Raw genomic sequence first — 16103 nt, forward strand, 5'->3', positions numbered from 1 at the left:
GTGTTTGTGTGCGTGGTTAATTATACAGATAACGACCTAACAACCGATAACGACCTAGCAACCAATAACGACCTAACAACCATTAACGACCTAACAAGCTAAAAGGCAGCGAGAAGGCCAGCCAGCCAGCCAGCCAGGAAACCAGCCGGCCAGCCAGCCAGCCAGCCAGGAACCAGCCGGCAAGCCAGCCAGCCAGGAAGGAAGCCAGCCAGCCAGCCAGCCAGCCAGTCAGCCAGGAAACCAGCCGGCCATCCAGCCAGGCCAGCCAGCCAGCCAGCCAGCCAGCCAGCCAGCCAGGAAACCAGCCGGCCAGCCAGCAGCCAGCCAGGGCGAGTGGGGGATACATGTGGTGTATGATCACACCCAGATAAAGGTTTGCTCGAAGGAATGATGGATGGCGGAAGACAGGAGGACAGACTGGCAGCAGTTTGGTGACCCACAACAGTGACCGTGTCGTCAGCTGAGCGCTGGGTCGATAGCCCAACACTACAGAGTCCAGCAAGACGTGTCTGTCGAGTCTACTTTCTCTACCGTCTCTTTGTGTGGCTTGTTGTGTTTTTGTGTTGAGTGCATCGAGCCAAACCAAATGGCGTCTACACGAAGTGGACAAATAAAGTGTCCTGACTGACCCTGCGTCTTTCAAACACAACACACAAACACCGTGTGGACATAAACCACCAACACGGCTGACTGACAACCCCGCTGGCGGCGGGGGTCTGTCTTTCTGCGGGGGTCCGTCTTTTCCGCCGGGGGTCTGTCTTTCTGCGGGGGTCTCCTGTGGCCCGCAGCACCTGCCGCCTATCAATTTCGGTCGGATCTCCAAATATTTTTGACCTCTGAAATATTTTCAGCTCGCTCGCCTGTGTGTGTGTGTGTGTGTGTGCGTGTGTGTGTGTGCGTGTGTGTGAGTCGGTTGTGTCGCTGTCTGTGCGCCATGCGGGCCCATGCAGCGGAAGCGCGGCGGGAGACGGCTCATTAAGGCTCCTCTCTGAAGACTGGCAAGTTCCAGTGGTGGTGAAACGGAAAGCCTTCTCCACGTGAACGGTACGCCGACACTCGGCAACATAGTGCAGTGGCTAAATGTAACATTGTAACCAAAAGCCAGCACGGGCCCGCTGCCTCCGTGCGGTCTAACCGTAGCGCGGCCGTGATGAGAGCGCGGCGGCGATCAGCGCACCGGAACGGACGATGCGCTGTTCAAGCGGACGCGCTCATCTCCCCGCCTGACCTGCCCGCTGCTGACAAGGCTGTTTATAACCTTGTTAGAGAGGTTGTTATAACGTTGCTACGACGGTTGTTGTAAGGGTGGCACAGTTAGAAAACTTCCTGGAGCGCACGTGCAGTATTTGTGTGGAAGTGCGCGAGCCTCAGTGTGTGTGTGATGAGACCGCTTCCATCAGCATCACCGTGTGCTGCGTGTAGCGGGAAGTGGACCCCCCCCCCCCCGGTCTGGTCTGACACGGACTCCACGCAGGGCAAATACCGGTTCCTGGATGTTCTGGATCAGCCCAGCGGTTCCAGAAGTGGTCGTGTTGTTCTTGTTGTTCAAGACAGGAAGAATGTGCTGATGTCCAGTACGCAACGCTGCGGTCGAGTTTGGTCAACTTTTTGCGCAAACCACGCGTTGCAACAGGAGCATCATCATCATCCTCATCCTCATCATCCTCATCATCACCACCACCACCACCACAACACCCCCGCTAACTGAACAGTGCACAAAGAAACACAGACTTGCGTCAACTTACATCAGATCCTGGGCTGCTTAAATTAATTCCCCGGAAAATGCAAGAGTGCTGTGGGCTGGTAAAGGCTGTCTGTCCTGGACTGGAGTCTGCTGGTGACATTGACAAAGTTCCCGGCGCGTGACGTGACGAAAACCCTCACTCTTCTTCTTCTTCTTCTTCTTCTCTTGCTGCCGTCACACATGGAGCCAGTGCAGGACTGAGAGGCTGGATCCCCATACACACCAGGACTGGCCTTCATGCTTAATATCCTGGACGACAAGTCCACTGTAGAAGGACGGCCCACTTCACAGCCTCCCCCCTCCCCCCCCTCCCCGCCAGCCAGCGCGCTCACCGGCGTGTGCACGTACACGCACCCAACACACACACACACACACGGACCAGACCCCCCCCTCTCTCTCTGTCTGTCTGTCTGTCTGTCTGTCTCGCGCTCTCTCTCTCTGCTTGTGTTTTGATTATGATTGTATTTTTAAAAGTAAGTTACTTTTTAAAAATCAAAATCTGTCTGTCTGTCTGTCTGTCTGTCTGTCTGTCTGTCTGTCTGTCTGTCTGTCTGTCTGTCTGTCTGTCTGACTGTCTCTCTTTGTGTGTGAGTTGTTGTTGAGCGATTATATCTGGGGATTGCTAAAAGATGCATGTTGAGTGTTTGTTTGTCATTTGACAAATATTATTTATATTGTTAAAAAGAGTTCAAGTCTGTTTTTGATATTTTTTTGTTAAATAGACTTGTTTTAAAAATAAAAAAAAACTCTCTTTCTCCCTCTCTTTCTCTTTCTCCCTCTCTTTCTCCCTCTCTCTCTCTTCTCTCTCTCTCTCTCTCTCCTCTCATCTCTCTCTCTCTCCTCTCCTCCTCTCTACTCAGTCGTCTCTCTCTCTCTCTCTCTCTCTCTCTCTCTCTCTCTCTCTGCTCTCTCTCTCTCCTCTCTCTCTCTCTTCTCCTCTCTCTCTCTCTCTCTCTCTCTCTCTCTCTCTCTCTCTCTGTCTTTCTGTCTCTCTCATGCAATCGCCCACCTGTCCACAAAAACATGTTGTCTTGAAACCTGTACACTTTGTCTTCCTCTGTCAAGGTTTGATTCGCTGGAAGTATAGTATAGTATAGCATAGCATAGCATAGTATAGTATAGCATAGTATAGTATAGCATAGTATAGTATAGTATAGCATAGCATAGTATAGTATAGCATAGTATAGTATAGCATAGTATAGTATAGTGTAGTATAGGATAGTGTAGTATATGATAATGTAGTATAGTGTAGTAAAGTATGGTATAGTATAGTGTATTATAGTGCAGTATAGTATAGTGTAGTGTATTATAGTATAGTATAGTGTAGCATAGTATACTGTAGTATAGTATAGTACAGTACAGTATAGTGTAGCATAGTATACTGTAGTATAGTATAGTGTGGTATAGTATACTGTAGTATAGTATGGTATAGTATAGTATAGTAGGAACAAAACCTAGTTATCTCACCACATGTGAATGAAAGCCCACCTTTTAATTAAACTGTCTATATCCTCACACAACAAAACAAAACAAAACAACACAACACAACAAAACACAAAACAAAACAAAACAAAGCAAAACAAAGCAAAACAACACAAACACATACACAACACAACACGACACAACACAAAAACAAAACAAAACAAAGCAAAACAAAGCAAAACAACACAACACAACACGACACAACACAACACGACACGACACAACACGGCCGTGTCCGTATGGCTCAGCAGGTATGAAGCGGAGCAGCGTGTGCGGGTGGGAGTCTGCGTGTGGCCCCGTGTTTGGAGAGCAGATGGGGGCCGGGCCAGCAGGGATGACTGTTTCAACGGTCCCGTGGCCCAGTCGATGCTCCTTCATCTGTGAGGGATGCTGCACGTCACTGATGGAGAACGGGGACAGGGGTCAGACATGTGGGCCAGACAGTTACATGTGTCGTCAGGACAACCGAGAAGAAGTTGTTGAGAGAGACTGCAGTCCTCCCTATTGCACGTGCTGCTGTCTGCAGCATCCAGGTGTCCAGCCTGCTGTGAGGAGTCAGGACGAACACTAAAAAGAGTGTAAATAGTCATAGACTGTAAGAAAAAAGAAAAGATAAGAATAATATGAATCTTAAACACATTTTTTTTGTCTTGATGGTCTTGCAGGTATTACTCTACAACAGCTACAACACAAATAAACAAGCTCCCATTCATCCCTGACGGGCCTTTCAAACAAGAGCAGTAAGAGGAAGTGGAGGTATTGGTAAAGATGGAACAGACATGTTGCATTACAAAGCCAGTTGCATTATTCAACATTCATGAACATTTCACACAAACTTTCCATGAAGTCTAACGTGCACTAATGCGTCTTAACTGGCTTGCCAAGTTAATATTCAGCCGCCCCCCCCCCCCCAAACAACACATATATTATTGCTGTTTCTGATTCCAGTGAATTGGTTGTTAAATCATAAGAAGGAAGAATGAGAATGAGCCGTGATGCACAAATGCAAAATCATATGTTTCATCAAGATTTGACGGGGAATTGGTGGCCAATATTAAGGGAATCTTGCTCGTCTTATTCTTGTGTCTGTAATGAGTGATGAGCATTCTTGCAAGATATGAGCTTACATAAATATTTTCAGTTTGGATGAAGAGAATGTAATCAAGAGAAATCCAGATGTTTCATATGGGAGGCTGAACCAGGATAGAACAGATGCATGGTGGATCCTTCAGTACATCATAACATCATAGTTATTAAACTTGTTTCCTTGAACACAATTTCCCCCCTAATGACTTACAAACGAATGTTGCCTATAAACCCACAAATGACCAAACCCAATTCTATAAACAATGAAGATTTAATCAATTTCTGACCATATGTTTATTTACCTTACAGTGATAGATTTTCACAATAGTTCATAAGTAATCCCTTGGTTGCTTTTGCTGCAAACGTGCCTGCAAACGAGGCTGCAACAGCATGAAAAACATCTGTAAAGAAATATAACCTGGTATTGTACAAGCAGTGCTGAAATACCTTCTACTGTAGAAATGGCGTGCCCCTGTTTGCAGATGAATACGTATCCAACAGGTGATCAAACAGTTTGGAGGAGGGCAAACACAAGTCTGACAGTCCTGCATGTTTGACAGAGTAATGCTTTCAGTGTAGGTATGCAGAAAAGGGGTTTGCACATAGATAAAAGAACGTAGGATTGTAACGTCCCCCCAACCTCAACCCACCCACGCTGACAGACAGACAGACAGACAGACAGACAGGTAACAGTAACACAGAGTCAAATCCTCTAAAACTTCTGTTGGTATACCCGTGACTTAATTAAAAAAACTTTTTTTTTTCTGAAGTAGGCTATGAAGTATGATCCACTGGACCAGAACATTTTGATGTGACATGTTCTCAAATACTAAACGTACATTGCTGCTAATCTACCAGTAAGAACAACACGAATATGGGTTGCTTTATTATTCAGTGTTGGCCTACGCTTTCACTTCTCTTTGGTAGAAAGAAACGCAGCTGGCTTACTTTTTAACCCCGCTTAGATCATCAACCCCAGATTGCATCAATGTAGCGCTTTAAAATCAACCCGGATGTGTAAAGCACACTCGCCGTACAGCACGATCACCATTACGTTCGTAGGGACGGCGTGCGTGCTTTCGTCACAACTTCAGCTCAACCAACCCTATGCGGTTTCGGCTGCGCTTGTCCCACCCTCCTCCATAGACTTCACCATTAAATACGATCTTTTGTTTCACCAATTCATTTTTTTGTCTCATTTGAATCAATGTAAATAAAGTAAGATAGAATAACATACGTGACGAACAGCAGTTTCACAAATCGATTCAGCGTTTCATTGCCAGAAAGGCCGTTCCGACGGGAAAGAGATGCTGAATGTGATTTGTCTTGCAACCTGTCAATCAAACCCCGACGCAGCGGGCTAGGTTGAGGACGCATAGCTTTTTCCACGTCAGTGTGTTTACTAAAACTAGACTATCAGCTGGTGGATGTGTTGAAATTGTCCATTTTCGGAACAGTTTTTAGCAGCGACGAAGCGGCGGATGTTTTGACTTGGAAGTTTTGGTGAAAGTGGGATGTCTGAAAATTTGTTGTTTCCCGGCTCGTCGCTGCGAATTGAACTTCGGTTTTCTCCATTCACATCTGGCCGGCTATCTTGCCGTGTTAGCTGTTAGCCGTTGAGTTAGCCTAGCAGGAGCTGCGGGACTCCCTCTTGACTGTAATAGCTACGCTCAGGTACGATGTCCCATAACTTCAAAGCAGATTACTTACCACATTGCATTTAAAAGAGTTGGTATTTCACTAAAAGCCGTTTAAGTTGAGCTGGTAACGTTTGAAAGAAACCGGGTTGCTTGTCGACGTCAACGCCAATGTCATTACTATGTTGGCTAGTTAGCAAAGTAGCAGATTAGCTGCTAGCATGTGTAGCCTTGTCATAACTATGTTGGCTATATAGCAAGCTAACAGGTCGTGGTTCATTCAGAGGTACAGATGTCAGCGCACCTGGGGTTTGTTAAACTCGTCGATGATTAAGTAAATGCAATTTTAATTTTACTATAATCTTCTAATAAATAAAATGCCCCCCTCCGTTGCCGTGTCTCCAGTAGAGAGCTGTCACTTGGCTCGGGGGCTGAAATAATGATGGAGAGTCTACTTCTTAGCAGCTGATGCAGTTAGCTAGCTGCTGAATAGCTTCGCTGACAGCTGATCGCACCCAGAGCACATTTTGCTGTTTTTTGTTTTATTTTACTTCTTGTAGCTTCTCCACAATTCATTTGTAAACAGTAGACATATTCCAAAGATACTGCAGCTAGATATGTTTTTTTTAAATTAATATTTAACATATATGATATATTATAAACTGCCAAATATACAGCTTTTCTTGGAGGCACTGACATGTTTTAAAGGCCGGGTCTAGTGAAAAGGCTTTTTTCTGCAATTGGTACTTTTGAATGGCAATTTGGGGTAGTAATACGGTAGAGTCATGTATATAGTAGTATTGTAATATATCTTTCATTCTGGTCTTGTAAGCAAAATGGCTTCTGAGCTCTTGCCCTATCAAAAACTGGGGCTTATGAGTAATAATAATAATACTAATAAATCAATCTTATATAGCGCTTTCCTAACACTCAAAGTGGCTTTACAATAAACGGCGTTGGAGCAAGACAACAGATAATCATAACACAAACCTACAGGAGTGGATGGGCAGGGGGGCTACGAGAGGGAGACGCAGCAGCCACACACGACGCCAGCAGTACTCTCCCACTTAAACACATACAAAAGGACAAGAGTACCCTGGTTGCGTAAGAATGTCAGTTGGATTTCACCTGACTGAATTTTTGGATGTAGTTGTACTATGGAGATGAGTGATGCTGTAACATCACTTGGTAGACACTGCTAGATTCCATTACAACCCATATTTGCTGCTATGACCCACGAGACACGAACTGTTTGGTGACCAAAGTGTGGTGCAAAGCCATGGGAAAACCAATAGATTTGGTCAAATATGATTATGTTTATTCACTGTGTTGACACGGGAGCCATTCCAGAACAATGTCTCTTGAAGAGAAATTGATAATTACCATTTCAGGATTTCCCATAAAAGCATGGCAACAACAGCGGTTGTGTTTTTGATGGTCCATGGCAACAAAAGTGGTTGGTAAGGTATACAATTCATTGCGCCTGTAGGCTATATTTACTTATAGATTATCCCCTACCGACTAAACTTGCCTGTGTGATTGTAAGTTAAACCAAGTGATTGATTTACTATTCAACACGCTGGCCATAAACAGATGATTCGTCAGGGCAACACAAATCCATTTGATTACATCGCGTCTAGTGGGCTGTGGCTGTGGTGGGTTCCACACGGTGAGCGGTGTTGTCTCCGCCCCGTTCATGTGCAATGGCGCGTTAAATGGAGCGGGTACTGGAGGCGATGCTTAGCATTGTGGAATGTTGTGCTCGTGCATGCTAGTAGAAAGTAGTTGTGAGTGATCTTTGGCTGATGTTGACCAATAGATCTAGGTTATGTTGATGGACCTTTGAGATAACGTCTTACTGCTTTGTCATTGACAGGAAGGTAAACAGTGGATGCGGAAGACAATAATTCTGTGTATTTTATATTTGCACAAGAATAAACGTACAAGAAGGAATTTTTACACAATGTAAGGAGTGCATGCATTTTACTGGCGATGTAGGCTATGGCAAAATGATCTCTGATGTAATTTCTTGTGTTTAATAACATAGCTAATACATTTTTAACTTTTACATTTGTGTCGCCTACAACTGTTTTTGGCACAAGGTTATTTTCCACTCCAAGATTCATTGTCTTTTACGAGGGCAAGAGTCACTTACCAGAGACATGAGCTGCTGTGGGGGCGTGTCCAGGGTGTGTCCTACCACGTGTCAAGCCCATAAAATTATGCAATCCAAGCAAGCAATTTTTTCAAAATTATTTTCAATACTTTTGATTAATCTGTGCTAACCAGCTCTGTGTGACAGTGAACAGGGTAGGTAACGTTTCGCTTGGTTGAGAAATCACTTTGATACTATTTGAGCAGAGTTTTGCCGTTCTCTTCCAATGGAAATGACGGGGCGGGCGGGGGGGGGGGGCAAAGTTAATACCCATTTTGCACGATGACTATTTCCTGTTTTGAATTTGCAGCACTACCAGATCTTATCTGGGCACTTTGATGAGCGAAATTGCCGGGCATTCGGTCACTCACATTATGTTAGGAACTGGTGTTAGATGCAGTAGCTGCAAACAGTGTGACAGCTTGTAGCGCTAGCCAGCCAGTGGATACATAGACTACAACTCTTGTTAAATATGCTGCCCTACTAATGCACTAATGTTCTGCAATCCTCAAATTGGAGGTTGAATTGCATTAGGAAACATCATTGCATCAGTGTGTAGTAGGGTTTACCATATTTAAACTCGACTGGCAACTCGTAAGCCTTCCTTTATGGGTCATTGGAGTAATATGGGGCATCATAACGCATGTTAGCATGAATTTTGAAAAAGCACTAGTTATTTTGGATATGTTCTAGTGTTGGCTGTTTTTTTATGTCCTCACATCAATATCGACTGAAATGAAGGCCCTGTGATGGGCTGGCGGCCTGTCCAGGGAGTCTCCCCGCCTGCCGCCCAATGGCTGCTGGGATAGGCTCCAGTGTCCCTGCGACCCTGAGAGCAGGATAAGTGGTTTGAATGATGGATGGATGGATGGATAGATAGATACTGATAAGACTGAGCTTTGTAATAGTAAACTCAGGTGCAACTTGACAAAGATACAGTGGTGCTTGAAAGTTTGTGAACCCTTTAGAATTTTCTATATTTCGGCATAAATATGACCTAAAACATCAGATTTTCACACAAGTCCTAAAAGTAGATAAAGAGAGCCCAATTAAACAAATGAGACAAAATATTATACTTGGTCATTTATTTATTGAGAAAAATGAACCAATATTACATATCTGTGAGTGACAAAAGTATGTGAGCCTTTGCTTTCAGTATCTGGTGTGACCCCCGTGCAGCAATAACTGCAACTAAACATTTCTGGTAACTGTTGATCAGTCCTGCACATTGGCTTGAAGGAATTTTAGCCCATTCCTCTGTACAGAACAGCTTCAACTCTGGGATGTTGGTGGGTTTCCTCACATGAACTGCTCACGTCAGGTCCTTCCACAACGTTTCAATTGGATTAAGGTCAGGACTTTGACTTGGCCATTCCAAAACATTAACTTTATTCTTCTTTAGCCGTTCTTTGATAGAACGACGTGTGCTTAGGGTCGTTGTCTTGCTGCATGACCCACGTTCTCTTGAGATTCAGTTCATGGACAGATGTCCTGACATTTTCCTTTGGAATTCACTGGTTTAATTCAGAATTCATTGTTCCAGCAATGATGGCAAGCCGTCCTGGCCCAGATGCAGCAGAACAGGCCCAAACCATGATACTACCACCAGCATGTTTCACACATGGGATAAGGTTCTTATGCTGGAATGCAGTGTTTTCCCTTCTACAAACATAACGCTTCTCATTTAAACCAAAAAGTTCTATATTGGTCTCATCCGTCCACAAATTTTTTTTCTAATAGCCTTCTGGCTTGTCCACGTGATCTTTAGCAAACTGCAGATGGGCAGCAATGTTATTTTTGGAGAGCAGTGCCTTTTTCCTTGCAACCTTGCCATGCACACTGTTGTTGTTCAGTATTCTCCTGATGGTGGACTCATGAACATTAGCCAGTGTGAGAGAGGCCTTTAGTTGCTTAGGACTTACCCAGGGTTGCTTTGTGAGCTGGCCGACTATTAAACGCCTTGCTCTTGAAGTGATCTTTGATGGTTGACCACTCCTGGGGAGGGTAACAGTGGTCTTGAACGTCCTCCATTTGTACACAGTCTGTCTGGCTGTGGATTGGTGGAGTCCAAACTCTTTAGAGATGGTTCTGTAACCTTTTCCAGCCTGATGAGCATCGACAACACTTTTCTGAGGTCCTCAGAAATCTGCTTTGTTCGTGCTATGACACACTTCCACAAACGTGTTGTGAAGGTCAACCTTTGATAGATTCCTGTTCTTTAAATAAAACAGGGCGCCCACTCACACCTGATTGTCATCCCATTGATTGAAAACACCTGAATCTAATTTCACCTTCAATTTAACTGCTAATCCTAGAGGTTCACATACTTTTCTCACTCACATATATGTAATATTGGATCATTTTCCTCAATAAATAAATGACCAAGTATAATATTTTTGTATCATTTGTTTAATTTGGTTCTCTTATCTACTTTTAGGACTTGTGTGAAAATCTGTTGATGTTTTAGGTCATATTTATGCAGAAATATAGAAAATTCTAAAGGGTTCACAAACTTTCAAGCACCACTGTAGGTTCAACCTTGGGTGAGTCTTGGAGTTAGTATCTGGTCAGTCACAATTTATTCAGTTTAGGTTTTGAACAAACTTCACAATCTGAAAATGGATAACTGATGTTTTTCTTACCTGTTGCATTTTTTTGGTATCATTTACATCCAGGTGAATGTAGGCACAAGCAGCGATTTAGTTATTTTATATCCGCATGTACTTCATCTGTGTATTTTTAGTAAATTTATGTTTTGAATTGACGGTATTTTGTTCTGCAGTAGTGATGAATATTGGTGAAATTGAAAGTTGATGAAATTGGTGGTTGTCATTCCATGTTATGTGAGAAACCTACTTAGTCAAATTCCTCTTCTGCCAGTACTAGATCTGAGAACGAACCTTTTTCACAGGCGTGTCATTATAGGGTTAACATAGTTGCAACTAATAAATTTAAATATAGCTGCAAGCAGTAATGAGCGGGGTCTAAGCACTTAGTGCGGTGCGCTTTCATAGATAAGTGCTGCGAAAACTGAAATGTTTTCTCAAATTTCAGGTTGGTATCAGTGCGTTCATGAGTTAGTACAAATTCCACTATTTTGATAAAAAAAATGATTTGCTTGTGTAATCAAAAATGTGTGGAATATCAAAAATAAAAAAATGTGGCTTTTTCGGCTTGGTCCAGCTTGCTGTGTACCAAATTTGGTGACAATTGCTCTAAATTTGTCGGAGTAGTGAAAAAAAACAAACAGATTTGTACAAAATTCAAAATGATCAAAAATCTAAAATCTATCAAAAGGCAGCCTTTGACTTAATATGACCCACAGAAGAATTTGAGAGAATGCCACATGCATAAATTGCCACAAAATTTGCAAGCATGAGTTTGACACCTTGGGACTTGAACTAGTGACTTTTGTATACCCAGAGAAGGTGACCAACTGACTGCACCACTCGGGAGACATGGTGTTCCACACACCTTCTTATAACTTGAGGCAATTCCATCACAGTCGCCAGCCTGGGGTATTTTTTTCTGTTTAAACTAGAACGACCAGGATTTCACTCCTACCTAAAACGACCATGGGCGGTCAAAATGACCGCGGTTTTTGAACTCTATGTTCTTCCATCCATCCATTATCCAAACCGCTTAACCTGCTCCCAACTAGGATATTAATGCATTGCCTATGTTAGCATGTCTGTTATGAAACTAACTGACACCAAAATTAACATTTTAACAACTTTAATACTATCTTTAAACAATTTAAACTTCAGTGAGACATGGTTGAACTTGAATAGCAAAATTGAAAAAGTGAAACTATTACCTGAAAAACAAAACGGAAAACACTATTGCTAATCAAACAAATGTAACAACGCCTATAAAACATGAAATGAAAATAAAGATCAAAACAGTCCCAAACAACGACAGCAACTTAAAAACTAATAGAACGACCATAGGCCGTCAAAATGACCTCCACGGTTTGTAAACTCTATATTGTGTCAAGATAAATATCCAGTTGAGATATTAATGCATTACATATGTTAGTATGTCTGTTATAAAACTAACTGACACCAAAATTAACATTTTAACAACTTTAATACTATTTTTAAAGAATTTAAAATGGCTGCTGTCCAATGCCTGTAAATACTTCACCGCCTCAGTGGTAGTCATGGTGCGTCTGTAACCAGACATTTTGGACATCATCACACATCAAGTTTAGACTATTTGTCTGCACTGGAGAACGCTAGTGTGTTTCTAGAGAGAGAGCAACGAACTTCACGAAGGAAATGACGTGACCAACACGTCTTAAATAGTGACATGACACGCACAATCACGTGCAAATAACAACCTGTCATTTTGACCGGTCATGGTCGTTTTAGGTAGATCTTACCATAACTTTGTTTTCTTGCAATTGGTCTAAAACTAATTTTAATGCTAATATATGCAATTTTAGGAGAATTCAGGGAGCGGCAGGTCTGTATCTTCTTTTTTTTCTTTTTCGCAAAGTTATTAAACTTTGAAAATCCAAAACCGTCAAAATGACTGCCATGGTCATTCAAGTGTTAGGGCCCTGACACACCAGGCCGATGGTCGGCCGTCGGCCAATGTCGGGCCGTCAGTGGGCGCCTGTGACCCTATTTTTTGCGGTGTGTCCCACACCGTTGGCACTAGTTGGACCCCTGTCGGTAGCTTTTCAGCCGAGGAGCCCGTTGGTGAGAGCGATCACTCTGATTGGCTGTTCAGCTTAGTGAATCAGTGCAGAACGTACATGCTAGTTGGTTGTTGGCTGTGGTCTTTGCGGTGTGTTCAAGTGCTACCTTTTGGCCCAGCCGCAGGCGACATGAGGCGATGCACCAGTCGGCCTTCATTGCTGCTAGTCAGTTTGCTGTGTCTGGGCCATTAACCTTAAAAAATTCAGAACAAAGTATTAAAAGTGTTGGTGATAAAATTCTTAAAATAATCACACACCATTCTGCTGGTTTCGAGTGCATTGTCAAAAACTTCGAAGTTTGATCAAACATTTGGCAAAATAGAAAAGTGAATACAGTACTAATTACAGTAAGACACTGAATGTTACTGCAGACTCGTCGTTTGACGTATATGAACACCTGTTCACATAGATCCACCTGGCACATGTTAAGTGCCAGGAGGATTGTCATGACTTATACATTGGGGAAACCAAACAGGTGCTGGCCAGTAGGACGACACAACACAGGAGAGCTAACACGTCAGACCAGGACTCCACAGTCTACCATCTACACACAACACAGGAGAGCTAACACGTCAGACCAGGACTCCACAGTCTACACCATCTACACACAACACAGGAGAGCTAACACGTCAGACCAGGACTCCACAGTCTACACCATCTACACACAACACAGGAGAGCTAACACGTCAGACCAGGACTCCACAGTCTACACCATCTACACACAACACAGGAGAGCTAACATGTCAGACCAGGACTCCACAGTCTACACCATCTGCACACAACACTGGAGAGCTAACACGTCAGGCCGGGACTCCACAGTCTACACCATCTACAGACCAGTGGCCACTCTTTCAAGGATGAGGATGTGCACATCCTTGATAGGGAGGAACGCTGGTTAGAACATGGAGTCTAAGAGGCCATCTGTTAGAAGTGGGAATGACCATTTCTGAACGGGGGTGGGGGCTAAGAGTACACCTGTCACTATCTTACAATTCCCCAGTCCTCTGAATAGAATTTCTAAAAATGTATTTTTACTTGGTTATGCTGGTCGCGTGGCCCGGGTCCTGGGCTGTTCCGGTGGCATCTGGACACTGCTTGCCGTCATCCTCATCATAGTCTTTATATATCTTATAATTCCATTATACTTCTGTTATCCTCTCTTAATGTTGTATTCTGTAAATTGTGTAAACAACATCCATTGTACGTTGCCCATCTTGAGAGAGAGATCCATTCTCTGTTGCTCTCCCTGTTAAAGGTTTTTTTGTTTAGGGAGTTGTTTCTTATCCGATGCGAGGGACTAAGGGCTGTGACACACCAGGTCGGCCAATGTTGGGCCGTCGGTGGGTGTCTGTGACCCTAGTTTTTGCAGTGTGTCCTGCACCGTCGGTACTAGTAGGACCCCTGTTGGCAGCTTTTCGGCCGATTCAGCATGTTGAATGGGCGGAGCCTGTCGGTGAGAGAGATCACTCATTTGGCTGTTCAGCTTAGCAAATCAGTGCAGGACGTAAATGCTAGTTGGCTGTCGGCAGTAGTCAATTCAATTCAAATGGCTTTAGTGGCATGATGTAACACTGTACATATTGCCAAGTCTTTGCGGTGTGTTCAAGTGCTACTTTTTGGCCTAGACGGCAGAGGACAGCAGGCGACGGCAGGCAACGTGAGGCGATGCAACACTCAGCCTTGGTTGCTGCTAGTCGGTTTGATGTGTCTGGGCTCTTAAGGACAGGACATTATGTTGCTGTAAAGCCCCCTGAGGCAAACTTGTAATTTGTGATATTGGGCTATACAAATAAAATTAAATTGGGTCCACCTATATGAGGCTGTGCATCCAGACTGAGAGGCAAACCATTCTTATTAAGTAGATTTTTTAGCTCGAGTGCTGCATATTAATTTTTTTCCTTATTTCCTGTTGAATCGACTTGGGTGCTGCGCAGAAGTCTTATAATGTCCGTGTCTTCTGTCCGTGGGTGTGTGTATGGGGAGATTGGTACGCCATGTGGAGATCTGCACCTCTCTAGTTCCAGCTGTAGTCATACAGGTGCAAACACTTGCCAGTGTGCTCAGACTTGTCCAGATTTCCATCCATTATCCAAACGCTTATCCTGCTCTCAGGGTCGCGGGGATGCTAGAGCCTATCCCAGCCGTCATTGGGCGGCAGGCAGAGTCCGGTCCAAATTTCAGTTGTAAAATGTTCTTTGAATATTTTTTATTTTTTTGGTCTACATGGTGATGGTGGTCACGTGGCTCAGGTCCTTGGCTGTTCCGGTGGCATCTGGTCACTGCTTGGCGTCCTCCTCATCATAGTCGTCATATTTTTTTTATAATTCTGTTACCCTGTTTCAATGTTGTATTGTGTAAACACAACATCATTACACGTCCATCTTGGGAGAGAGAGATCCTCCTCTGTTGGTCTCCCTGAGGTTTCTTCCTATTTTTCTCCCTGTTAAAGGTGTTTTAGGGAATTGTTCCTTATCCAATGAGAGGGTCTAAGGACAGGATGTTGTGTTGCTGTAAAGCCCCATGAGACAAATTCATAATTTATGATATTGGGCTATACAAACAAAATTAAATTGACTTGACTTACACATGGCGATTGAAACTCTAGTTAATGCTCACGGCAATTTGCATATGAAATCGATTGTTTTCGGTCGTTATGCCACTGTATTGTTTATAAGGGTGGGGACACCTGCAGTCAGTTGAGACTGAAGAGGTAACTTAGATGATGATGAAACGTTTCTCTCTCAATCGTGTGTAGGTGAACTGATTCGACTGTCTTTGATACATGAACACTACTTGAAACGTGATATTGAGCATCTGCACAATCTCTGTGTCAATTTTGGTAGCATTTGAATGAAGACTTGTGGCGATATAGAAGCGAATTGATTTTAAATATTTTGCAAAATATAAAGTGACGGACTTCTGAATTGACCATAGGTTGCAGTGAGGCAAACTTTTTGTTACACATCAGTCGATGTGCTGAAAAAATTTCAGCTCTGCTGGGTGACTTTATTTTTTTTATTTAAAAATTTTTTTTGAAGTCAAGTAAATTTTATTTGTATAGCCCAATATCACAAATTAACAATTTGCCTCAAGAGGCTTTACAGCAACACAACATCCCTCGCATTGGATAAGGAACAACTCCCAAAAAAACCTTTAACAGGGAGAAAGAATAGGAAGAAACCTCAGCGAGAGCAACAGAGGAGGATCTCACTCCCAAGATGGACAACGTGCAATGATGTTTTGTTTACACAATTTACACAATACAACACTGAAAGAGGATAACACAACTATAAT

The 16103-nt window shown here is 43.3% G+C and overlaps 1 protein-coding gene across 1 annotated transcript in view; it reads left to right on the top strand.

The window, feature by feature from the left end:
- Nucleotides 1–5749: 5749 nt before the first annotated feature.
- The window catches only part of gbf1 (golgi brefeldin A resistant guanine nucleotide exchange factor 1), a 164250-nt gene continuing 153896 nt past the window's right edge, over nucleotides 5750–16103 (top strand). The window contains exon 1 of the mRNA XM_056291582.1: nucleotides 5750–5986. The gene's annotated coding sequence lies outside the window, so the exon portion shown is untranslated. The remainder of the gene's footprint in view (nucleotides 5987–16103) is intronic.

The sequence above is a fragment of the Lampris incognitus genome, chromosome 13 (assembly GCF_029633865.1).
Source record: "Lampris incognitus isolate fLamInc1 chromosome 13, fLamInc1.hap2, whole genome shotgun sequence".
In the NCBI taxonomy this organism is placed as follows: domain Eukaryota; kingdom Metazoa; phylum Chordata; class Actinopteri; order Lampriformes; family Lampridae; genus Lampris; species Lampris incognitus.